Here is a 25,752-nt window from a genome sequence, read left to right on the forward strand (position 1 = left end):
CCGGTCTGTGCTGGCCTGGTCCCACTATACAGCACTCGACCCAACCAATCCCTGCGTAGTTTTTCTGATTCCTGTGGGGAAAGATGCGTTTCTTGAAAGAGGGCAGTGTCTGCATATTTGGAATGCTGGTAGGTCAGAACTTTCTTTCTCTTGATAAAGTGTGTAAGACCATGAACATTCCAGGAGAGGACCGTTAGTAGAATAGAATATTCCATTCTAGGGTCAGGCATGTTAGGCCGCTGTGAACGGTGAACAATCAATCAATCAGGGATTTGTAAAGCGCACTACTCACCTGTGAGGTACTGAGGAGGGGAAGGGGGGGAAGGTAGGGGGGAGGTACTGCTACTGCTCAAACAGCCAGGTCGTGAGAAGTTTCCTAAAGGTAAGGACGCTTTGGTCCACCACAGGTGCGTGGGAAGAGTGTTCCACGTTTTGGGGGCGAGGTCCGAGAATGATCTACCACCGGTTGTAGTTCTGCGGACGTGTGGGACGGTTGTGAGGGTGAGGTCGGCGGAGCGGAGATGCCGGGTCAGGGTGTAGAAGGAGAGTCATCTGTTGAGGCATTCTGTTCCGGTGTTGTGCAGAGCTTTGTGAGCATGGGTGAGAAGTTTGAAGGTGATTCTGTTGCTGACTGGGAGCCAGCGCAGGTTTTTCAGGTGGTCTGAGATGTGGCAGTGGCGGGGGATGTCCAGGATGAGGTGTGCAGAGGCATTCTGGATGCGTTGCAGCCTCTTCTGGAGTTTGCCCGTGGGTTCCTGCGTAGAGGGCATTGTCGTAGTCCAACTTGCTGCTTACGAGGGCTTGGGTGACTGTTCTTCTGGTTTCACGGGGTATCCATTTGTAGATCTTTCAGAGCATGTGGAGGGTGTTGAAGCAAGAGGAAGAGATGGCATTGACTTGCTGGGTCATGGATAGTGAGGGGTCCAAGACGAATCCTAGGTTGCGTGCCTGGTCGGTGGGAGTCGGAGCGGTTCCAAGAGTGGCAGCCCACCAGGAGGCATCCCATGCGGAGGGAGGGGAGACGAAGATGAGGACTTCCGTCTTGTCGATATTGAGTTTGAGGCAGCTGCACTTCATCCATTCGGCGATGGCCTTCATTCCTTCGTGGAGGTAGGTCTTAGCGGAGTCCTATGTGAGGGAGATCAGCTGGGTGTTGTCAACGTATGATATAATGTTGAGGATGTGGGATTGGGCAATGTTAGCGAGCTGGGCCATGTAGACGTTAAAGAGGGTCTTGCTGAGGGACGAACCCTCAGGTATGCCGCAGATGATTTTGGTGCCCTCTGAGCAGAATGGGGGGAAGCGGACTCTCTGGGTTCTGCCGGTGAGAAAGGAGGTGACCCAGTCCAGGGCTCTGTCGCGGATTCCAGCATCGCTGAGGCGTGAGCGTAGGGTGTGGTGGCAAATGGTGTTGAACGTGGCCGAGAGGTCCAGAAGGATAAGGGCTGCGGTTTCGCCTCTGTCCAGTATGGTTCTGGTGTCGTCGGTGGCGGCGATGAGGGCGGTTTTGGTGCTGTGGTTGCTGCAGAATCTGGATTGGGAAGGGTCCAGGGTGTGGTGCTCCTCTAGGAAGCAGGTTAGTTGTCAGTTGACAGGGAGATAGGCCAGAAGTTCTTGAGGTCCTTTGGGTCTGCCTTGGATTTTTTGAGGAGGGCGTTGATCTCGGCGTGTTTCCAGCTCTGCAGGAAGGTGTCATACTCAAAGGAGCTGTTGATGAAATTCCATAGTTGAGGTGCGATGACAGAGCTTGCTTTGTTGAGGATGTGGTGAGGGCAGGGGTCAGATGGAGAGCCAGAGCGGATAGTGTTCATTATTTCAATAATGTCGTTGACAGGGGTCCAGGAGAGCAGGAGGTTTGTCGGAGGTGAATCTGTGGTGTTGGTGGTTGCCGGGGGGGTCTGGGTGCTGAAGCTGGTGTGGATGTCTGCAATCTTGTGGTGGAAGTAGGAGGGTAGGGAGTCGCAGAGGTATTGGATGGCGGGATGTCGTTGCAGCTGGGATTGAAGTGTTCCTTCATGACGTTAAAGAGCTCCTTGAGGCTGTATGCGTTGTTGTTGATTCGGTCTTTGAAGGTGGTTCTTTTGGTGGCTGGGAAGAGTTGGTGGTGGCTGTGGATGGCGTTTTGAAGGCTGTGTGGTTGTCCAGAGTCTGATCTTGGTGCTACTTTCTTTCGATTCTTCAGCAGCTTTGCTTCGATTTATGGAGGTCGGTGGTAAACCAGAAGGCCTTTCTGTTGGTACGTCTATTGGAAGGACTCTTGATTGGGGTGAGGGTATTGGCACAGGTGTTGACCCATTGCCTGAGGTTGCGGGCAGCTGCATTAGTGTCAGTGGTGTTGATGGGTGGGTTCTGGGAGACGGTCGCGATAAGTTGGTCTTCAGTGACCTTGTTCCAACTGCGGTGGGGGATCTGTTGTGGGTGGTATTGTGTTGTGCGTTTCTTGAAGGAGAAGTGGATGCAGCGGTGGTCTGTCCAGTGGAGTTCGCTGGTGTGGCTGAAAGAGACGTGATTGCTGGTGGAGAAAATAGGGTCGAGTGTGTGTCCTGCAGAGTGGGTTTGTGTCGTGATGAGGCCAAGGTTGGAGAGGTTGTCAAGCTGGGTGGCGGTGTTGTTGTCGTTGGTGTTCTCGAGGTGGAAGTTTAAGTCTCTAAGGAGTATGCAGTCAGTGGATGTGAAAGCGTGTGTGCTGTTGATGTTAGTAATGGAGTCGTTGAATTGCTGTCATAGGCCGGGGGACCTGTAGACAAGGGTCCCTCAGAGGGTGGTGTTTGGGTCAGTGTGGATTTGGAAGTGCAGGAGTTCAGCGGTGCTGAGGGTGTCTTCGGTGTTGGTCGTGATCCTGAGGGTGTTCTTGTGGATGATGGTGATGCCTCCTCCTGGTTTGTTGGAGCAGTCCCTGCCGGTGATCTTGTAGCCGTCTGGCTATGGCGATGTCAGGCGCTGAGGAGGGGTTTATCCAGGTCTCGGTCAGGAAGGCGACGCCTGGGGAGGCTGAGTCTAGTAGATTCCAAAGCTCTACTGTGTGCTTGTGGATGGAGCAGGTGTTGAGGAGATACATCTGAGATGATTGCATCCTTCCTTGGTGGGTGGGTTGTTGGCATGGAGGTTGGTGAAGGTGCAGTTCCGGCAGGAGAAGGGTGCGCTGATGGTCTGCAGGGAGGCTTGAAGGCAGGCAGGAGAACGGCTGGAGTTGAGGACGCAGAGGGTGGCGGTGTCGTAGTGAAGACATGCATGGCGGTGGTGGGGGGGACGGGAGCCAGGGGTTCTGGCGCTGGGCACGGCACCATTAACTAGGGAGGTGGGGGGAGGAGAGGACAGCTGGGAGGAGAATAAAAAACAGCCTTAAAAAGGGGGTGGAGCCAAAAAGGGGGCGGGCCTGCGGTGGGAGGCAGAGAGGGGCAGAGCAAAAGTGAGAGAGAGAAAGAGAGAGAGAGCTGAGTGAGAGAGAAACAAGGAAAAGGAACACTAAGGGACAGTAGTGGAGCAGAGAGCAAAACAAAGCAAAGCAAAAGGAGGAGAGTCAGAAGGTAGCCTTGTAGGAAAGCAGAGCTTTCCCAGTAGACACCAGGGATGAGGTGCAGGCAGAAGCCTGCAGGTGGAGGAGGGCCTCAAACTCCTGATAGGGGTCAGGAGTTCAGAGGTACCAGGGAAAGGGCTCTACTTAGAGAGTGGAGTCACGGGAGGCAGAGCAATGCACTGACCAGGTCCCCCGCTATACCAATGCCGCTAGGAGCCATGTGCACAGTAAGAAAGTCAAAGCACAGGGGAGTGCTGGAGGGGGATCGGGAACCCCAGGTAGGTTTAGGAAGGGGGCTGACCAGACAAAGATTGGAGAAAGAGGGGGAGAGCAGAAAGAGTAGGATGAGAAAAGAGTGTGAAAAGTAGAATAGAATAGAATAGAATAAAGAGGGAGAAGTAAGGGCCTGCAAAAAAAAAGAAGGAGGGGTACAAAGAAGGAGAGGAGAATTATAACTATTGTATGAGGAAATAGACCTGGGGTAGTTTGGAAACTGAGGTAAGTCTCTCGCATATTCTTGTTAAACTGCGTGTCAAAACCTGCGTAGTCGGCAAGCCAGACATTTGCACAGGAGAGGGTAGAGGAGACCCGCGAACGCAGCAAGGGTGTATCAATGCAAGCCACTACAGATGGAATGATTGGGGGATGTATGAGAGGGTGTGAGGAGGGAAGGGAAGAGGGGACGGTCGCTGTGAAAAAAGGGGGGGGGGGCAGCAATCTTCAGTAGACCAGGAGGGACAGGATGGGAAAAGTTAGATGAGATGGGCGTCCTCCAGTACCTCTTCACTTCTGTGCCATCGGAGGAATATAGGGACTGTCCGAGGAGGTAGCTTTGGAGATAGTGATGCAGTTATGCAGAAGAGAACTCCTTATATTAGTGTCCCCCTGCCAAGGACCGTGAGCACTGGCAGTGCCGGCAGTGCCAGTGACACTGAGATTGGATTCAATATCTCTACATCAGCTATAGCACTGGCCTTTCCCTCCACTCCACTGCTTGGGCTCTTGCTAAAGGAGGAAATGCAACAATAGCAGCATCACTCATAAGGGTCACAATAGCTCTAACTGGGAAGAGGGCTATGAGGGGCTTCGCTGTGTTTGGACGGCCATGTGTTCCCTGAGGTAGGATATCAACGCACTGATATAGAGAAGTCGGGGGGGATGTCTTTGCAAAAGATTTTGTGCTTATGAAGTAAAATTACACTCAGTGCCCTATAGTAAAGCTGAACCCAGAGAAAGGCAACATAATACAGTATACTATGCCAATATAGGCAACAGAATACAGTACGCTTGTAGTGGTGGAACCTTAAGTGTCAAGCAAATCCTAAACAGCAGTGCAACATCATGACTTATATAAGAAATGCTTTGTAAAACATTAGTTGTATACACAGCTACCCTGAGAACAGGTTCAAAACTGTCATGCAATCAGATAAACAGTAGACTAAATCGTGAAAGTCCCTCTTTGTGTCTACCATGTGTACAGGAATAAGAACAATAACAACAACAATATCTATGTCAGCATCAAAATCGACATCATCCAATAGAAAGGGGATACTTAGCCGTCCAACGAGTACACATTTCTAGCATCTATGCAGGGAACCTCAGATGTTGCAATAGTCTCTCAATGTGTGTGTCAGTCAAACAACAGGAGGTGGGAGCTCAAGGGGGAATGGGATTTGTCTCTGCTCAGGTCTTGGGTGAGAGCAATCATGGCTTGATGGACATATTTTCTGCCATCCTGGGATCTCTGTGGGCATATGTCCTGCCTCTTTTCTGCTTTGCAGGATTGGCGTCATGTCTGTTAGAGTCGGAGTACAAGGAAGAGCCATCCGAGAGAGGAGGGTTTGACTCCCAATATGTGGATGTATGGTCCATGGGTTGTGTGGTGAGGGCAAAAGGAACTTAGGGCCAGATGTAGGTAGGAAACATTTAGCGAGTCGGAAATTGCGAGTCGTTGCGACTCGCAATTTCCGACTCGCTAAATGGTATCCAAGAAGGAAAAGCGACTTCAATTTGTGACTCGCAAATGAAGTTGCACCGCAGATTGCGAGTCCGCTGTTTGCGAGGTCGCTTTTTGCGACCGCGCTAAAAACCAACACGCAAATTGCGGGTGGGTGTCGCAAATTGCGACTGTGCTGGAAATTGAATGCAGGTACAGCAGAACACTCTGGAAAACACTTCCTGGCTCCTGATGATGACATCACAGCCAGGAAGTTTACAAATACATCTGGGAGGAGGGAGGACCACACCCATTTTAAACTGCTGGACTGCAAACAGGAGGAACAGCAGCTACCATGGAAGAGACACCAAGAAAGCGCAAATTGAAATTTGCAGAATAAGAGCTGGAGGTGCTGACTGAGGAATGCTGCCAGCACCATGAACACATTTTTGGGAGGGCAGCCCTCAGTGTGCCAGAGGTGGGAAAGAAAAGAATCTGGACCGAAATACAGGACAAGGTGAACTCCATGGGTGTCAGCCACCGGAGTATAGAAGAGTTCAAGAAACGGTGGTATGACCTGTGCTCCCGGACCAAGGAGAGGGTGGCAGAGCGGCTCCGGGAGATGAGGGGCACTGGAGGGGGACCATCCACTATACCACCACCCACACCCCTGGAGGAAAGAGTGGAGGAGACCTTGGAGCCAGAGGCAGTGTGCGGGATGGGAGAGCTGGACACTTCAGAGCCAGGACCATCAACCAGTGAGTACCATGAGACATGCATGTACACCCATATATGCCATACCCCCACCCACCTTGTACACAGCAGCATGTACAACCAAAATAGCTCCATTTCAGAGTAGCAACCACCTGCAGGGTGCATTATGGGCAATGTAGTCAAGTAGGCAGTTGATAGGCAACAGTTTATTAGGAAGTTGATAACAGATGGTAGATACTGACAGTGTGTTCCCTATGTCCCACAGGTCTCCCACACGACACCACCTCCAGCCAAAGCGTCCAGGGGCCACAGGTGAGCCACCAGCCTGCAGAGGACTCAGGACCAGCCACCACAGGGACCTGCACCACCCACACACAGTCCCCTCATAATGCACCAGTTACCATACTGGTGAGTGAGCCAGCACCTGGTCCCAGCCACAGTGCCGGTGTAGATGACACGGAGCCTCCACTGCGTCGCAGGCGACGTGTAAATGTCCCTCCAGTGCCGCAGGCTGAGTCAGGGGACGCCTCCATGTCGGCCGCCGAGGCTGCACTCCTACGTGGTCAGCGCCTGCAGACACGGGCGATAAGGAGAATATCAGGGGCCATGCGGCGCATGGAACAGAACCAGAACAGTGGGCTGCAGCTCGTACACACTGAGCTGCAACAACTCAATACCCATGTTGGCGACCTTGCACTCTCAATGAGACAACTGGTGGCAGAACTCATTACTGAGAGAGAGGGTGCAAGGCGCCGTGACAGGCAGCTAATGCACCGGCTGGACCGCATGTCTGCCTCCATCGTCAGGCTGGCAGTGAACACCACTGTCCTTTCATGGCGCACGGTCAGCCTCCAGGTAGACATGGGCCACTTTGCCAGTGATGTGGCACGTGGACTGGGACGTCTCAGCCACGCCGTAGATATCATGGAGGCACGACAGGTGGCTAGGGGTGCGGAGGACACGCCGCAGCACAGCGAGGAGGGCAGCAGTGTCTCAGCCAGTGACTCCAGGGTGTTGCGCAGTGGTAGCGCAAGGCAGGGCACTGCTGACACACCAGGAACCAGCCATGCTGGGCGAGGCCGGCATAGAGTGTGAGCTCCGCACTGTCCTGGAGTAGACGCACATGAGGTTAATGTGTCCTCATGCCAGGTGGACTTTTACAGCCCCTGAACTGTGGTTTATGTATATAGTTTTTTGGTGCACATTATTAAATTCCTTGTTTGTTCCACTTCACACCTGGACTCTTTGTGTGTGACATTAGTGAGTGTGGTGACAGTTAGCACGTACCTTCCAAAGTATTGGTTTGCAATGTGGTCCCGTCTCAATCTGCCTTGATTTGCAATGCTTCTATCCCCATGATGGCGATGTGGTAGCTCTTGCTCGTCATCCTCCGAATCTGGGTCTTCTGGGGTGAGAGGTAGCCCACGTCTGGTGGCAATGTTGTGCAGGATAGCGCATGCGCCAACGATCTTGAAAGCTGTATTGGGGTATACTGGAGGGCACCTCCACTTCTGTGGAGTAATCTGAATCTTGCCTTCAGCAGTCCAAAGGTCCTTTCTACGATATTTCGGGTCCTCCTATGTGCACTGTTGTATCGCCTCTCTGCCTCATTGCTGGGTGTTAAGTACGGGGTAAGTATCCATGGTCATAGTGCATATGCACTGTCGCCTGTTTGGCACAAAATGTACAATGTTAGCTGGGCATAGATGGGTTCCTCATTGACCTGTGTGTATGTCTGCAAGGTGTATTCAGCTATACCTAGGAGGTATCCGTCTCCAAACTCCCCACGTTCTAGGCATTGGTGTATCCCACTGTGCCTGAAAATGTAAGAGTCATTTGTACTCCCTTGAAATTTGGCTACCATGTCAGTTATAACATAATGGGCGTCACATACCACCTGGATGTTCAGTGAGTGGGTACACTTCCGGTTGCGGAACAGATATTCCAGATTTGCAGGAGGGCATATTTGTATATGTGTCCCGTCTACACACCCTATTACATGAGGGAAGTTGGCAATCCTGTAGAATTCCAACTTTGTGCTGTTGATTTCTGCCTCATTCCTGGGTAGGTATATGTATCTGGACATGTGTGTGAGTAAGGCATCTAGGAATGCTCTGAAGAACCGTGAGAGTGCACTTTGGGATACCCCACCTGCCATGGCAATGACCCCCTGATAGCTACCCGAGGCCAAGAGGTGCAGTGAACATAGCACTTGCACATGTGTAGGGATGGCGCGGCCGCGCACAGTCTGGCATTGAAGCTGCGTATTGAGTAATTCAATTAAATCTAGTATTGCTGCACTGCTAAGTCTGTATTTATCATAAATCTCCTCCTCAGTTTGTTGGAAAAGTGTCTGCCTGGTTCTGTATATCTTCTCCTGTCTCTGGCTCCTCCTCCTCCTCTGCTGTGCAGAGTGGGCTCTCCTCCTCATTGCTATCACATATACCTCCGCCATCTTGAGTAACCCAGGTGCCTTCTGGGTCTCCTTTTATACTTTGGTTCTGGTTACTACCTGCTCTGAGTTAGTGGTAAATTGGAAGTGCAAAATGGGCTTTTTACGACTAGTCGCAATTTGCAAGTGGCTATTGCATTTGGTTTGCGACTCGCAAATTGCAACTTCCTATTTGCGGGTCGCAAAATGGGGTCGCTAATTTTGCTAGTCGGTAATGGCTTGCGTCGCATTTTGCGAGTTGGAAATGGGATTTTTGCATCCCATTTCCGATTTTGCGGGGTCGCAAATTGCGATTCAGCCCATTTGCGACTCACAAAAGTTTGCTACATCTGGCCCTTAGATCCACCTAATCTGCCATCCTGCGTGATCCACATGTGAGCCGGTTCAAAGAGGACAAATTTGATATTCATATGTCTTAGTTGTGACCGGTGGGCCAGAAACGCTTTCTGCTTCTCATTGGTTTCACATGAGAAGTCTGCAGCCACTCGGATTTCATGCCCCTCCATAGAGTGCAGACTGTGTGCTTTGGATGTCTTAATAACCCGGCGTGCTTGTCCATGACGGAGGAAACATGCGATGATGGGGACAAGACTTTCTTGAATCTGCTTTATGGAGGGGACCAAGTTTGTGGGCCCGTTGGAACTCTAATGTTGGGGAGAAGATACGACCTGTGAGCTCAGGTAGGAGTTCCCTGAGATAGGCTCTGACATCTGTGCCCTCATTGTGTTCCGGTATGCCGAAAAAACAAACATTGTCCCTCCAGCTCCTGTCTTCCAGGTCCGTAAGTTTAGCACAAAGGAATTGTAACTCTGACTCTCGCTCCGGCAGCACTGCAAGTTGGCCTTCAACATCCTTGAGGCGATGGTCTAGGTTTGTGACCTTATCGTGGAAGCTGGCAATGTCCGACTGAATTGAATAAAAAGCCGTAGAGAGGTTCGTGATCTTTGAGTCCATGGCTTCCAGGCAGTGGCCCACTGCTGCGTTTCATGGAGAATGCGGTCCATGGTCATGTTCGAGAGTGTATCAGTTGAGGTGGCCGTGGAGCTGGACATAGCTTCTGAAAACAGTAGTTGGCGGGTGTGTTTACCCGTTGGGCATCGCCGAGCAAGGAGACCAGATTGCCTCCGGGGCTCTACATCAACAATGTGCAGTGGAGTGGCGTGGTGTCCAGCCTTCTCACCGCACCGCTTAGAATTGTGGATCAGGGGGTCGCTCCCCAATCCGTAGGGTCCTCTTCCACGCACTAGGACGTAGGGCAGATCTCCAAGGGAGTGGGGTTCTCATACGAGGCAGACTGCACACCTCTCTTCTGAGGTTTGTCTCACCCCTCCATGTTTCGTGGCCTTGCTCTGGCTGATCGTATTGGTCTTGTGTTAGGGTGTGGGGTAGAGAGGAAAGTAAGGGCTTGTGCCACCCAGTATCCTGTCCCTGGAGATTAAGGTGAAGTACTCCCCTGCAGGGAAAGGGGAACCACGGTCACAGAGCAGTTAATGAGAGAGTGATCCAGGAGGCCCAACGACCCCACCTGGGTGTTGTTAATCCTCTCCTGATCCATTTGGTGTCATTGGGTTAGGGGTGATGGGTCACATTCCTTCTGTTAAGGGCTACAATTCTGCCCTTATCTAGGACCCCATATGTCTCTCCTCTGGCCCCTGAGTCCCACTGTAGAGATGTGCTGTCTTCCGGGAGGTGGAGTAGTTGTACTGCCAATTCCTGGGCTCCCCTTTGACCACAATTAAGAGCAGGCCATTAGCACGCCACCCTCCCCATCACCAGCTAATGCTGCATCTATGCACCTCTCAGCTTGGGGAATGATGGTGCCGTATTCCGATATATCCAAGGGCCCCAGGCTGGGGGCTCAGCAGGGATTTTCTCCCTGCACTCTCACCCCTGTCTGTTTGCCACTCCTTATTCAAAGGAGGGAGCAGAGGGAAGGAGAGAGGAAAGGAATGTGTCCCGGAGTGCTGGTGTGGAATGGTGGTTGCACGCGGGGCCGTATCCTCAGGATTCTGACAACACGTGCATCCGGGGCCTAAATTTAGCCCACTATCCCTGCGGGGTGATAGGCCCAAAGTTCGCCAGATTTCTGGGGCCATTCCTGGCTTCAAAGGTCAGGCAGGTAGGGTCCGGCCACTCAGCGAGGCATGTAAGAAAAGGGAGAGCCCTCTCACTGGTCCGCCGTCCCGACAATCCTCCCCCGGTACTGTCCGGCGCGTGGAGCACCAGTTTCTCTGCCCCCTCTGCTCAATGTTTAATGCTGCACATAGTAATTTAATTACTTCATTGTTAAAGTGATTTCCCATATCTGATTCTAAGGAGATCGTAAATTCAAAACGTGGTATCAGTACCCTAAGCAGTGGTTTCGCTACTGTGAGGCTGTCATTCCTCTGTGTAGGGTACGCTTCAATCCAATGACTAAAGATGCAGAAAATCACCAACAGATATCTGAAGCCTCCACACACAGGCATCTCAATAAAATCCATTTGCATTCTGCTGAATGGACCTCCTGCTCTTCCAATGTGGTTCAAATTGACCACAGTCCCTTTTCCCATATTAATTTGCTGACAAATGACACAACAATGGTTAACTGCTTCAGCAACTTTTCTAATCCTCGGGTTAAACAAATTATACTTAAAAAGATGAATCATTGCATCCTTCCCAGCATGTGCTTGACCACGATAATACCTGGCCATTTGAGACAACAAACTGTTCGGCAAAACCAATTGACCCTCTTCTGAAACCCATCCTGTCTCTGTACACATTTCATTTTGCTTCATGATCGTTTTTCTTCCCTGTCAACATTATTCTCCAGTGTTCCTAGTTCTTTCAATGTATCTATTACATGCAATGCAAAACTTGGACATGTTTCATCTTCTTCAGGCAACAATTCCCATTTATCTTTGAATGATATATAGTTCAATGCACAAAACCTTGCGACTTGATCTGCATATCCATTCCCCATTGACACAAACGTTTGCGATTTCAGATGTACACTGCGTTTCACCACAACAATCTTTTCAGGCATTTGGATAGCTTGAAACAATTCTTTAATTCTCTCACCATTTCTCACTGGTGAACCAGAATAGGTCATGAAGCGTCTGTGTGACCACAATTGGCCAAAGTCATTGACTATTCCAAATCTATACTAGCTATCCATATAGATAGTAACTTTCAGCTGAGCATAAACATGGCACACTCAATTAAGGGCTACCAGTGCAGAATATACTCCTCAAAGCCAAGACGCTTCCAGTATACCAGACATTATGTACACGGCATATTGTGCTCTCAGTACTCCTGTACTTTCTCCTAGACAGGAACCATCAACAAAGATAATTTGGTCATGATCTTCCAATCAGGTGTCTCTAATATCAGGTCTCGGCATTGTGCAAAGATCAGTTACCTCAAAAAAATCATGCTCAATGTCTTCTACTTCTTTAATTTCAACATTTTCATTCGGGAGTAAGGTTGCCAGGTTAAGCACTGTACATCTTTTCAATTACACATTTTGTGACCCTAGAATACTCAGCTCATAACGGGTCAATCTGGCACCTGTCAGGTACTGAGTTTTCATTTTTGTAAGTAGGATCTCAATGGAGTGAGGGACCATAATAACTAATTGATGTCCCATCACAATGACTTCACACTGTGAGAGCCTCTGTCCAACAGCTACAACTGCACACAGACAGCCTGGTAAATCTGCTGCCACTGGGTCCAAAGTAGATGAAAAATATGATACTGAGCAGTTTACCCCTCCATGGACCTGCGTCAAGACAGACAAAGAACATGCATCATGCTCATGACAAAACACCGTGAAGGACTTAGGGCCTCATTACGACACTGGGGGCCGGCACTAGGCTGGCGGGAACACCGCCAACAGGCTGGTGGTGTTCCGCCAGCTATTATGACCGTGGCACAATAGCCACTGCCATACCGCCAGTCCTGTGGATTATGAGTCCCCGACCGCCAGCCAATCCACGGTGGTAAACACCGCCATGGAAAGGCTGGCGGTAAGGGGGACTTGGGGTGCCCCTGGGAGCCCCTGCACTGCCCCCAGGCACAGTCCCATCGGGGCACGACAGGTGTTACTGCACCCGCTGCACATCAACATTGCCGCTGGCTCTATTAAGAGCCAGCGGCAATGTTGATGTGACTTTTCTGCTGGAGCAGCGGACGGAAACACTGTTACTGTCCGCTGGCCCAGCGGAAAAGTCATAATAGGGAGCCAGAGATAACGCCAGCACTGGCGGTATACTGGCACCTGCAGCTTCGGCGGTCTTTGGCCAAGACTGCCGAAGTTGTAATGAGGGCCTTAGTGTAGTCAGGCATACCCAAAGCTGGAGCTTTGCACAGACTCTCTCTCAACTCAGAAAACGCTTTCAAGCAAGCCTGGCCTAACACCAGATGATCTATGACTTCTTTATGAGTCAGTTTCAGCAATGGTTTGGAAATGACCGAAAAATTGGGAATCCATTGGTGACAGTAGCCTACCATCCCTAAAAAAATCCTGACATCTCTCTGTGTGATTGGGGGACTCATCTGCAATATGGCTGTGACCCTTTCTCTGGATATATTCCTTATTCCTTTCTTAATCTTGTGACCCAAGTATTTCACCTCTTTCTGACAGTATTGTAATTTAAGTGGTGACACTTTATGACCATTCTTTCCCAAATGGTTCAGTAAGGCAATCGTATCATACTTGCACACTTCCTTCATTTTGTATGCAATCAGCAAGTCTACAATGTACTTTACCACTATCGATTGGAAAGGTAATTCCAATAACTCCAAGTTCTTTTTCAAGATCTGATTGAATATGAAAGGTGACTCTGAAAACCCTTGTGGAATTCTACACCAACAGTGTAAAAATTTTAAACAAGAGAGAAATTGGCTATCTCATGAAGAGGGACAGAAAAAAAGGCTTGTGACAAGTCTATGACAGTGAACCATTCAGCATCACATGGAATCTGAAACATTGTCACAGCTGGATTTGGCACCTTGGGGCAACATTTGATCACAATATAATTTATGTTCCTCAAGTCCTGGACAATTCGAACTTTCTCACAGGGCTTTTTCAATCCCATTATCGGTAAATTGCTTGGGCTGCTCAACACTTCTTTCAAGACCCCTTGTTTTACAAATTCTGCAATTATGTGAGCAACCTTCATAAGGATATCCTGTGGCATGTGATACTAGGAAATCTGAGGAAAATTGTGTTTGGCTTTACAGGAACTTTAACTGGCTCAACTCCCTTTATCAGGAAGATCACCGACATCCACGACAGCTTCGACGCCACTCCCACGCCAGACCCCACCACCGAACACTCCACATGTGCAATCCACCTGACCTCCTGGACCAACGTGAATGACACAGAGACACGCAAGATCATGAACTCCATCCACTCCGGATCTCCATCAGACCCCTGCCCCCACCACGGGTACAACAAAGCGGAGTCCACCATCGCCCCCCAACTACGGAAGGCCATCAACATCTCCTTTGAAACAGCGACATTCCCTGAAAAATGGAAACATGCCGAAATCCGCGCCCTCCTCAAGAAGCCCAAAGCAGACCCCAACGACCTCAAGAACTTCCGTCCCATCTCCCTGCTCCCTTTCCCAGCAAAGGTGATTGAAAAAATCGTCAACACACAACTAACCACCCACCTCGAAGACAACGGCATCCTAGACCCCTCCCAGTCTGGCTTCAGACAAAACCACAGCACCGAAATCGCCCTTTTCTCTGCCACAGACGACATCAGACGCCAAATGGACAACAGCGAAACATCAGCCCTCATCCTCCTGGACCTATCTGCCGCCTTCGACACAGTCTGCCACTGCACCCTGAAATCACGCCTCCACGAAACCGGAATTCAAGGAAAAGACCTCGACTGGATCGTCTCATTCCTCTCCGGCAGCACCCAGAGAGTCTGCCTCCCCCCCTTCCACTCCGAAGCCACAGGCATCATCTGCGGCATCCCCCAAGGCTCATCTCTCAGCCCGACGCTGTTCAACATCTACATGGCCCCCCTCGCACAAGTGGCCCGACAACAAAACCTCAACATTCTCACCTACGCCGACGACACCCAGCTCATCCTCTCTCTCACCAAAGACCTGCGCACCGCCAAAACCAACCTCCACGAGGGAATGAAATCCATCGCCGAATGAATGAGAAACAGCCATCAGAAACTGAACACGGACCCTCATCCTCGGACCCACCCCCTCCGCCTGGGACGACTCCTGGTGGCCCACCGCACTGGGAACCCCACTGACACCGTCGGACCATGCTCGCAACCTGGGCTTCATCCTCGACTCCTTCCTCACCTTGTCTAAACAGTTCAACGCAGTCTACTCCTCCTGCTACAACACACTCCGCATGCTCCGCAGAATCTACAAGTGGATCCCGACAGAAACAAGAAGAACAGTGACACAGGCCCTTGTCAGCAGCAGGCTGGACTACGGCAACAGACTCTACACAGGCATCCCAACAAAAGACCTACTACGCCTCCAACGCATCCAAAACGCCTCCGCCCGGCTGATCCTCAACGTACCCCGCCACAGACACATCTCCCACCACCTGAGAAATTCTTCACTGGCTCCCCGTGGACAAAAGGATCACTTTCAAGCTTCTTAATCACGCTCACAAAGCGCTCCACGACACCGGACCAGCCTACCTAAACAACAGACTCAGGGGGTCATTCCGACCCTGGCGGTAAAATCCGCCAGGGCCGGGGACCGCGGATGCACCGCCAACAGGCTGGCGGTGCATCCCTGGGCATTCTGACCGCAGCGGTACAGCTGCGGTCAGAAACGGGAAACCGGCGGTGTACCGCCGGTTTCCCGCTGCCCTGGGGAATCCTCTACGGCGGCGCAGCTTGCTGCGCCGCCATGGGGATTCCGACCCCCTTACCGCCATCCTGTTCCTGGCGGTTTTGGCTGCCAGGAACAGGATGGCGGTAAGGGGTGTCGTGGGGCCCCCGTAACAGGGCCCCACCAAGATTTTCAGTGTCTGCTATGCAGACACTGAAAATCACGACGGGTGCAACTGCACCCGTCGCACCCTTTCCACTCCGCCGGCTCCATTCGAAACCGGCATCCTCGTGGAAGGGGGTTTCCCGCTGGGCGGGTGGGCGGCCTTCTGGCGGTCGCCCGCCCGCCCAGCGGGAAACTCAGAATAATCGCGGCGGTCTTCTGACCGCGCAGCGGTATTCTGGCGGCTCCCGCCGGCCCTGCGGTTACCGCGGCCGGCGGGAGTCAGAATGACCCCCTCAGTTTCTACACCCCCACCCGTCACCTCCGCTCCACTAACCTCGCCCTCGCCGTCATCCCCCGCATCCGAAGAAAGACCTCTGGCGGCAGATCCTTCTCATAACTCGCCACCAAAACCTGGAACACCCTCCCCATCACCCTGCGACAGACTCAAGACCTACTCACCTTCAGAAGACTCCTCAAGACCTGGCTCTTCGACCAGTAACAACAGCTCCCCCTCAGCGCCTTGAAACCCTCACGGGTACATAGTGAACTTTATAAATCATATGATTGATTGATTGATTGATCAGGCCAATTTCTTTCCCTGTCAGATCCCACACATTTTCTTTAACTGTCCCCTGTAAATCAGGTATGAGCTCCTTCCCTGTGAATACTGGAAATAAATTAATCAAGGGATACTCTTCATTTATTGTCTCACAGTCAGTTTCTGGAGCTGGGTCATCCTCATCATCACTATTCATTTGTATCTCTATTCCATCATTTGAACAAGTAATTGAACACCTGGTTTTGCACAGCAAGACTCTTCCCAGTAGGGATACCGGACTCGAATCACAGACTATGAATTTGTGCAATCCTTTAAAGTTGTCAATTTTAACCTGAACTGGTTCTGTAATTGGGTTGGTCAAATACTGATTTGCTACTTCTACAATCTGGACTTTCTTTCCATTAAAGGGGCAAATTCAGGACTCCTGCAGTTCTTACTGTAGAACATGTAGCTCCTGTGTCAACCAAGAATGAAACTCTGTGACCCATGACTTTCCCCTTCACATAGGGGCCTTTCTGATCTACTTCTAAGGAAGCTGCAAGCACACATTCCTCCTCATCCGAACTCTCGCTCACCCAATCGTCGTTTGTTCCATTCTCACTGTGTAACGAGAATTGCTGTACTGTGTTACTACTTTGGTTAGACCTCTGACCTGTGAACTATTGAGGAAGCATCATCTGCTGCTGTTCCATTGGGGCTTGAGGTATTTGAATTTGCTGTCTAGGTAGCATTGGAATCTATTGTTGCATTGGCTGCAACTGTGTCATTTGCATATGTGGCATTTGTACCTGATGCATGGTTGAACATTTTGCATTTGATTCATATTATTATGAAAATGTGGATTAGGACCTCTCCTTCTTGGTCCTCTCATGTTTTGGAATGAATTGAAGTCACTTGTTTGCTGAATAAAACCTTCCTGTACCAACATAGGACACTCCCACTTCCAATGTCCGACCGCTCCGCAAGCTTGACAAGGCAACACCCTTTTCATTCTTTGCACATCATTCTGAACCACTACAGTACAAGTCGGGACTACAGTTTCCATTTCCTCTGCGACCTCTACCTCTCATCTGATTCTGAAATTTCACATTTCCCGGCTGCTGTTTGTGCTTCTTTAATCTGCATTACCACCGCCTTTTCCTTCAACGTTCTCTGCTGCAACTCAATCTCGTCATTACAATACTTTGCATGTTGCAACACCTCATCAATCAGCTTTGCATGCCAGCAAATCAAATGACTCTAAATCATCTGGCTTATTTCAGGTCTCAATCCTTCCACAAATCTGAACACAAAATGAATCATGTCTTTCGGCTTGGGAGTTTCTGTAACACTGTAATGCTTAAACACCTGCAACAATCTTTCATAATACGCATGTATTGACTCTTTTGCTTCCTGAGCTGTTCTGTCCTTTCTCTGGCAGTCAATGTTTTTGGGCAAAATTCTTGTTTTCAAAAATTCAATCACTTTATAATAATATTTCATTACCTCAGGAGATGGCACACCTGTATTCAGATCTCTCTCTGGTTCCTTTGTTGGCCAATCTATACTCCTCTTGCACTCCATCCACAAATCAGCTGGAACTACTATCTCTAATAGAGTGTTCAAGTCTTCCCACAGGCACTTTGCAAGTTTCACGAGCCAGTCTGTCTGCTGGTACCATTCTACTGGTTTCTCTCTCAACCTGGGATAGTCATTTGTAAAGGACAGAATGTCACTTCTGCTCCAAGAGACATGAACAAAATTCCCTCCTGGAATCTCCCTTATTGGTAAACTTTTCACTGGATCATTACTTTGCTGCACATTTGCAGTAAGCTCCGCAGAGTCCCTTTTCCTTTTATCTCTTTTCTTTACCCATCTGCCTTCCCACTTGTCTAATGTTCCCCATGTCAGGGCATTTTGAAGTAACTCCCTAAGGTGTGCCTTCATTCCAATAGATCTCATGTGTTCAAAATCTTTTGCCTCAAAATCTAACCTGTAACTCCTTTTCAAATGCTTTGTTATGTCTATTTCTATGTCGTATTTCTCTGCCACGTCTGCTAGCTTCTGGTGTGCATTACTCACTTCTCTCATAATCTTCAGGCACAGGTATCTCAATTCTGCTTCTGTGTAGGATTCTAGTCTGTTCACACCCATAGTTCCTTCAATGAGCTCACCCGCTTCCATTCCTAGTCTCATGTAGTTCACGTACTCCTCTCCACTAGGAGCACTCTGCGGGGTATTCAACTTGTCTAACCATTCAGTCAATTGTTGGGCAGTCAACCCCTGCAACAAAATGTTACTAGCCTGGGCAAGTGGCATCTGTTGCACAACTGTATTCGGGGACAGTGATATCAGTAATTTTGGGCTCTGACTAACATTTGACCCCATGACAGTTTCTGGATGAACTCCAAATGGACTAAGGTCTAGAAAAGATCTCGATCCGTCAAAGGTCTGTTCCATAGGAGAGACTACTTGAGTATTCTCATTAAGCTCTCCCCTCATTGTATTCTGACTCAAGACTCCCTGTCCATCTGCACTGTTTTTCTCTTGTGTGAACAAAGGTACAATTGGACCAGTGGTGACAGGCACAGATACAGCATCTGGGCTTGGTCTGACATTTAAGTTCTGTGGATGCATAATTCCCGTATTCTGGCTCATCAGTGCACGCATCTCTGACTGAGTCCCTAGTTTCGGAGTGCACTTTGGCATTGCTTGCAACTGTACTTAGGGCAGCAAAAGTGGAGTTGGTTCCGTCTGAACTAATATCGGTTTCAGGAAAACCTGTCCTGTTGGCACTATTAGGTTTGTGGTAGTTTCCACAATGGGTACATCAGGGTAAATTCTCAGGACATTCAATTGTGGCACCTGATTTTGTGCTACTGGAGTAATAGGTGCATTAAGACTGCTCTTCATTGGGCTCTGTGTCATGCTAGGATTAATCTTCATTGGACCTGTTGTCACGTTAACCTGTGTTGGAGCTGAAGGATTTACACTAGTGCTCGGACCACTATCTTGTGCTGCATACGTGGGGCGGTGATTTCTCAATAACCGCAAAATAAACTCATCATCATCTGACTCTTCCTCAAGTGTTAAAGATCTCCTGGCTCCCCACTCTCAGAAGGGCTTCTGTTTGTCTTTCTGGTAGCTTTCCTTCCTTCTCCCTCGCTGTCCTGTGTAATCGCAGGAAACATTGTAATCCTCTGTAAAGTCTTGTCTCTCCACAATTTCTGAGCACTATCCCATATAGCCTCCACTAGTGTCTTTTCTGCCTTTCTCATTCTCCTCTCAAATTTCTGTCGCTGTTGTTGTCTGGCTTCTAATTCGCAGATCGCTAATGGCTCAAACTGTGCTGGTCTCGGAGGGGGTTTCATATCAAACATCACCCTCCTCAGATTCTCTAAACTCCTCAAATTAAATGTTCTGTGGGCAGGAAATAATAAACTCCCATCTTTCTCTGTCACTTTCCACCATTGCTTCATACAAAGACAAGGCGTATCACCCTCTTCTGCGTTTACAATGTAAGCTGGTGTACCTTCTGGTGGTGTAATATCCCCCAAATTCGTGGTCATTTACAAATCTCCCCTAAAAGCACTCTTTAAAGGTTTGAACATTTTCATTTTTGTGACCTTTATTTTGTTCTACATCAAAACAGGAAGTGACTTTTAATCCCAGAATTCTCTTCACCCACCTTCTCAACCAAGAGCGCTGCCAATCCGTGCCCTACCCTTCTCACTAACCAACCTATTGCAGCGCGGCTCCAGTGACATCACACTCAAATGTACTGTGACTGAGAAAGCCTTCCGGCTTGTCCTAAATTCAGATTTGCACGAAACTAATGCATATCAGCTACTCCTTCTTTCTCAGTTTCGCTGATTCGCAAGTAAAATTTGACCCCCAAATTTCACTCTCAACAGATCAATGGTTCCGTCCTGGTGCACATAGGACTCGCCAGATCTCAGTTGAAAAAATTATTTCACTCACTTTGACTCATACTCTGACTTGTCGACCACACCCTATCATCCTATTAAACCAGACATATTACAGCAAAAACCAAGTGTCTCATACACTTTTTCAATATACTCCAGAGTCTTAGACCACGCAGGGTCCGTATGCCGACAACCATGGGGACAATGTTTTAGCACAAAGTGCCACACACATGTGAAGCTCAATGAATTCCTTACTCTCACACTTCGGAGTATGCACACTCCTTCTACAACTCATTTGGAGTTCGCAAATTCCCTAAACCCTCACAAACATCACAATTCACCTGTGTTTTGCATAAGCTATGCAAGTGCAAAACCTACCTCATTCACACTGTCACTTAGAATGCTGAGAGCATCCTCAAACCACCATTGGCAAGTTCCAAGTTTCTGGGCAAGTCATTTTAAGTACCTAGGGGTACATTTTCTCTTCACTTTGTGTCATCGAATCAGAAAAAAACAGAATTTCACCAATTTTGCCCAATCTGCCAATTACTTTGCTGTCTCTAGGGGACTAACCCTTACCCCAATACCATCTCTAGGAACACCTGTTATTCCTCGCTTACTATCTCCTATGACAGGCTCTTAAGGAGACAAACCATGTACCGGGACTCTATGATGGGCTCTTAAGGAGACAAACCATCAGTCTCTGCTACCATCTTTGTTAGCGCGTCAGACCTTACTAAGTAAACTTACAACGGAGACACGAATATGCTGATGGACCTTTTGACTGTGCTTAGAGTTTTCCCACCATGAAACATGTTCCAATACAAATCGATAGCAATAACAATCAATGACATCAATAATCAATGGAAGTAAGTGAATTACACACACCATGGCCTTCCGGCCATGAATAACCACACCTTTATGTAAAAGTTGGAATATTTATTTCCCTATATTAACAATGCTAATGTCACGTAACTTAGTCCCACATTACGACTTAAGCCACGGGCGCCACTATACCGCCAGTGCTGGCGGTATTTGTGGCTCCCTATTTTGATTTCCGCTGGGCCAGGGGACGGAAACAGCATTTCTGTCCGCTGGCCCAGCGGAAAATTCACATCAGCATTGCAGCCGGCTCATAATTAGAGCCGGTGGCAATGTTGATGTGCAGCGGTTGCAGCAGCACTCGTCGCACATTTCACTGCCTGAAATTCCGGCAATGAAATGCGCGATGGGGCTGTGTCTGGGGGGCCCCTGCACTGCCCATACCAAGTGCATCGGCAGTGCAGGGGGCACCAGGGCCACCCCGAGTCCCCCTTACTGCCAGCCTTTCCACCGCCATGGACAGGCTGGTGGTTGGGGATTCATAATCCCCAGGGCAGCGCTACTTGCAGCAACCACTCAGGTGGGCGCACCTCCATATGTGTGCATTATTTTCTCTATGGTAACTCATTATCTATGACAATTCAACACTCAGAATACATGAAGAATCATTCATAAATTAGCGTTCACATTACTGCCATTCCATTCCATGCTACCTTCATTTTCTGCTAAGAGAATGCATCTGAGTAAACCAGCACTTTTTTATTCTCACTTAAGTTCTCCATTTGACACACTAACACAAAGCCAGTTAAACCTGATGCTATTTTAGCCACTACGGTGTAGTTGAGAGCTAAGGAAGTCATTTAGGCCCTCATTACAACCATGGCAGTTGGTGATAACGTAGCGGTAATACCGCCAACACACTGGCAGTAATTACCACCAAATTATGACCATGCGGGTGAGAACTCATAGAGACAGCCACTTTACCACAAGGACGACCAGGGCAGAAACAACAGCCACAACGGCGGTAGCTGCCTACAGCCAGACGGAAACCAATGTCCTGCCCACTGAATTAAGAACCTGCAATCCACCACCTTTTCCGGGGCGGTACCAATGACATCACAAGTCTGGTGGAAACACTGCACAGAAGTGAAAGGACTCACCATTGGAGACACAGGGAACGACCACGCCACCATGGAGCCCGAGCTGCATGTCTTCCCCATGCTCTTCTACGTACTGCTCCACCACGAACACCAATGACGGCGAAGACGACGACGGTGAGTATATACTTCTAGCACACAAGGGAGGGAGAGAGGAAAAAGAGAGTGACACACACAAGCACAACACACACCCCCACCCCCAACACCATACACACAATCAGCTGCAGTAACAAAACATATATACCATGTACCTCGGATGAATAATACAAGGACAACATGAATTTACCAAAGTGAGTGTAATAAGATCAACACAATAGAAATAAGAAATATACAATGTAACTGGTATAGAAATGTACAGTTCAAGGGACACCACCCAGTCCTCTGCAGCGTGGGCCACAGGCCCACAGGCCATAGTCCAAGGCCCTACTTGTCACCTGCACCAACACGGAGACAACACTGCAGGGGCATCAGTTATAAAATAGGCAGGCACCTCAGGGGGACGGGAAATGGGACGGCATCTCAGCCGGCAGATGGAACAAGACCACTGGTTCTGGAGGGGGCAAGATGCCCTGTGCTTGGTCCTGGGGAGTGCAAGGCCACAGTCTCTCAAGTGGGTGACTTGCCAACATGCTCTGGAGGAGGCAACATGCCCTGTGCTCTGTCCTGGGAAGTGCAAGGCCACAGTCTCTCAAGTGGGTGACTTGCCCACATGCTCTGGAGGGGGCATCATGTCCTGTGCTCTTGATCCTGGGGATCCTGGGTTTGGTGAGTGTCTTACTCACTGGTTCTGGAGGGGGCATCATGCCCTCTGCTCTTGATCCTGGGGAGGCTGGGGTTGGTGGGTGCTTACCCACTGGCTCTGGAGGGGGCATCATGCCCTATCCTCTTGATCCTGGGGAGTCACAGTCCCTCAGGTGGGTGTCATACCCACTGGATTAGCAGGGGCCAGGCCACACAGCAGCCCATGGAGGCAGGACTACATCCCGACCGCCGGCAGCAACGGCTGCTCAGTGGTGGAAGTGGTGCTACTGCAGCTGCTGGTGGGGGGAAGCTCCTGCTCATCCCCTGCAGCCTTGGACGGCTGCATAGTGGTGGTGCTGCTGCTGCTGGTGGGAGGAAATCATGCCCATCCCCTGCAGCCTCGGACAGCTGTTCACTGGTGGTGGTGATGCTGCTGCTGCTGGTGGGGGCAAGGTCCAGCCCATCCCCTGCAGCCTCAGAAGGCTGCACAACCATGGTTGGTGGTGGGGGCTCCATCTGAGTCCCTGCCCCAGCCCCAGCCCCCTTATCCTTTCCTCTTGCTGGTGCTGGCTCCTTGCCCTTCCTGGCAGAAGCTGGGGCTGGCTCCTTGCCTTTCCCGGCAGCAGCTTGGGCTGGCTCCTTGCCCTTCCTGCGAGCAGCTTGTGCTGGCTCCTTGCCTTTCTGGGTAGTAGCTGGGAGAGGCACCCTTTCCTTGAGGTTGCCTGGTGCAGGTTCCTTCACCCTCTGCACAAGTGCCCGGAATCCTTTCCCCTCACAAGTGGGGGTGGAGACTACTGGGCCTGTGGACTGGGTGGCTGAGGTGCTTGCCTAGGTTTTTGCCACCCTTGCCAGACCTGAAGGACGGGGGTTGGAGGGGTAGGGAAGAGGTCAATGGTGGAGAGGAAAAGGTTCTTAGGGACATTGGGGCTGGAAGAGGGAGAATGTTTGGGAGTGGATGAAGAGGGAGTGGTTGTAGGAGGTGTATGGGCTGGATGCTGCTGTGAGGGTGGATGGCTATTGGGTGTCTGAGAGCTTGTGTTAGTGGACTTTAGGAGGGGTGGTGGTGATGCTGGTAGTGGATGAAGATGTAGTGCATGCAGGTGTGAGTGTCTGGGATGGAGGCGGAAGAGGAGGAGGAGGAGACAGTGTAAATTGTGGATGTTGGTACGTCTGCATCTGGATGGTGTTTGTGTGTGCCTGTGGGATGATATGTGGTGCTTGTGTTTGCCAGTGCCACTCTTGTGTTGTCTTGTGTGCATGCTCATCTGCCTGTGTGCTTAGGATAGGTTGGTGTTGAGGGGAGTGGGATTGGGAAGAGGAAGTTGGAGGGTGGAAACAGGGACAATGGCAGTTACCTGTCAGCGTTATCATACGCTGTACCCGGCACGCTTATCGAAGCGTCACTGGCTCCCGGATCCTGGGGAATCACCGATCTCTGCTCTATTCCGCAGACATGGTCTACTGAGACCTCAGACGGAGTGTGTATCCCAAACTACGGATTCCCCCCTTGGGGTAGTCTTATGCCCTGATGAGTACTATCGGTCCCTGATATCACTAAGGACCCTCCCTTATCCGGACACATAAATCACAATTTTCCGGATATGGTTTTACTTTTACTATATATTGGAACTTCGCATTTCCTGAATTCACAGAACCATTGAGCCTTGAAGAAGTCCGTGAGGACGAAACACGTGTTGGCTATCACCGATCTCACGTATATTCAATTGTTTACATGGACTTTGTTCATCTCTGTATTTTTGTTTACATATTGCAACGCTAAGGATTAAAGTATCCGTTACAAAATAATTTATCATGGAGTGCCCTGGTTGCTCTTTTTAGACTTTGCATATTGTTCCATACAGCACTCAACGTAGTCAGTGCTCTGCTACCGCTTATGTGTCTGTGTATTTTCAGAACCCGTGGTGGTTGGGTTTCTGCACCAGGTTGGCACCCAGTATATGTTTGTACTCTTGATACTATATTTCCGGACTTACTTTCCGCCAGATGTGCAATGATAAGCATTTAACCACTTTTTCTGAGGAATGTTGACTTATTGCATATTATGGTACTATGTCCATGTCTTTATCACTTGTCTGAAAGACAAGCCCATTGTGTGATTGGCTGGATCATCTGCATATGGTATCCTGTCTGCATAACGTCGGCATGTGTTTGTAGCATGGTGAGTAAAAAATGATTGACTACAAGGTGGCCAGAGTGAATGCCTATAGCTGAGATTATTTCAAGCATCACATCCATACCTTGGTGAAAAGCTTTACAGGACATTCTATCTTTTGTAGAAAAGACTTCTTTATTTGGAATCAGGCAGCCTTTACAATATATATCAACCTCTGGGGTAGCTTTACACCTTTGTGGGCCAATTCACACTAGGGGACAGAGTTACGAAAAAGTGGCACAGTGCAGCACAGCAAGTCACTCTGCTGCACTCCTGTTCTTTCCTCATGCACTGGCCCTTATTGGGCTTACTAGCGCTAACGCAAGCACCCTGGCACCATGGTGCAAGGGTGTCTGCATCGCACGCAGGATTGCTTTTGTGCAGGAAGAGGCACCTTCCTTCACAAAAACAATCTTTGCGGCTTTTTTCTCTTTCTATGTTTGCTGCAGAACGCAGCACACATAGAAAGAGGAAAAACAAGGACAAATAAAGATATTTCCCCTTGTTGTACCTCACCTGAAGAGGCTTAAGGTTTTGGCATAACCTCAGGGTTACTAGAGTTGGTAAATCTGGGGATGCATCAAAATCCATGGGTGTTGCGTGTGAACACCCACTGCAATGCACATGGAATGCTTCACTTGTGCCGAGTAAGACAACACAGCTATTTGTGCTGCCTTGCTTCACTCCATATCTTTGAGGCCATTCAAAGCTATACAAATTGGCTTTGAGAAGCCTCACAGATATGGTTGCAAGGACTGTGCCACTGTTGCGTCACAAAAAGTGATGCAACTGCTGTGCAAGGAGGTCCTAA

The sequence above is a fragment of the Pleurodeles waltl genome, chromosome 9, assembly GCF_031143425.1.
Source record: "Pleurodeles waltl isolate 20211129_DDA chromosome 9, aPleWal1.hap1.20221129, whole genome shotgun sequence".
NCBI lineage: Eukaryota > Metazoa > Chordata > Amphibia > Caudata > Salamandridae > Pleurodeles > Pleurodeles waltl.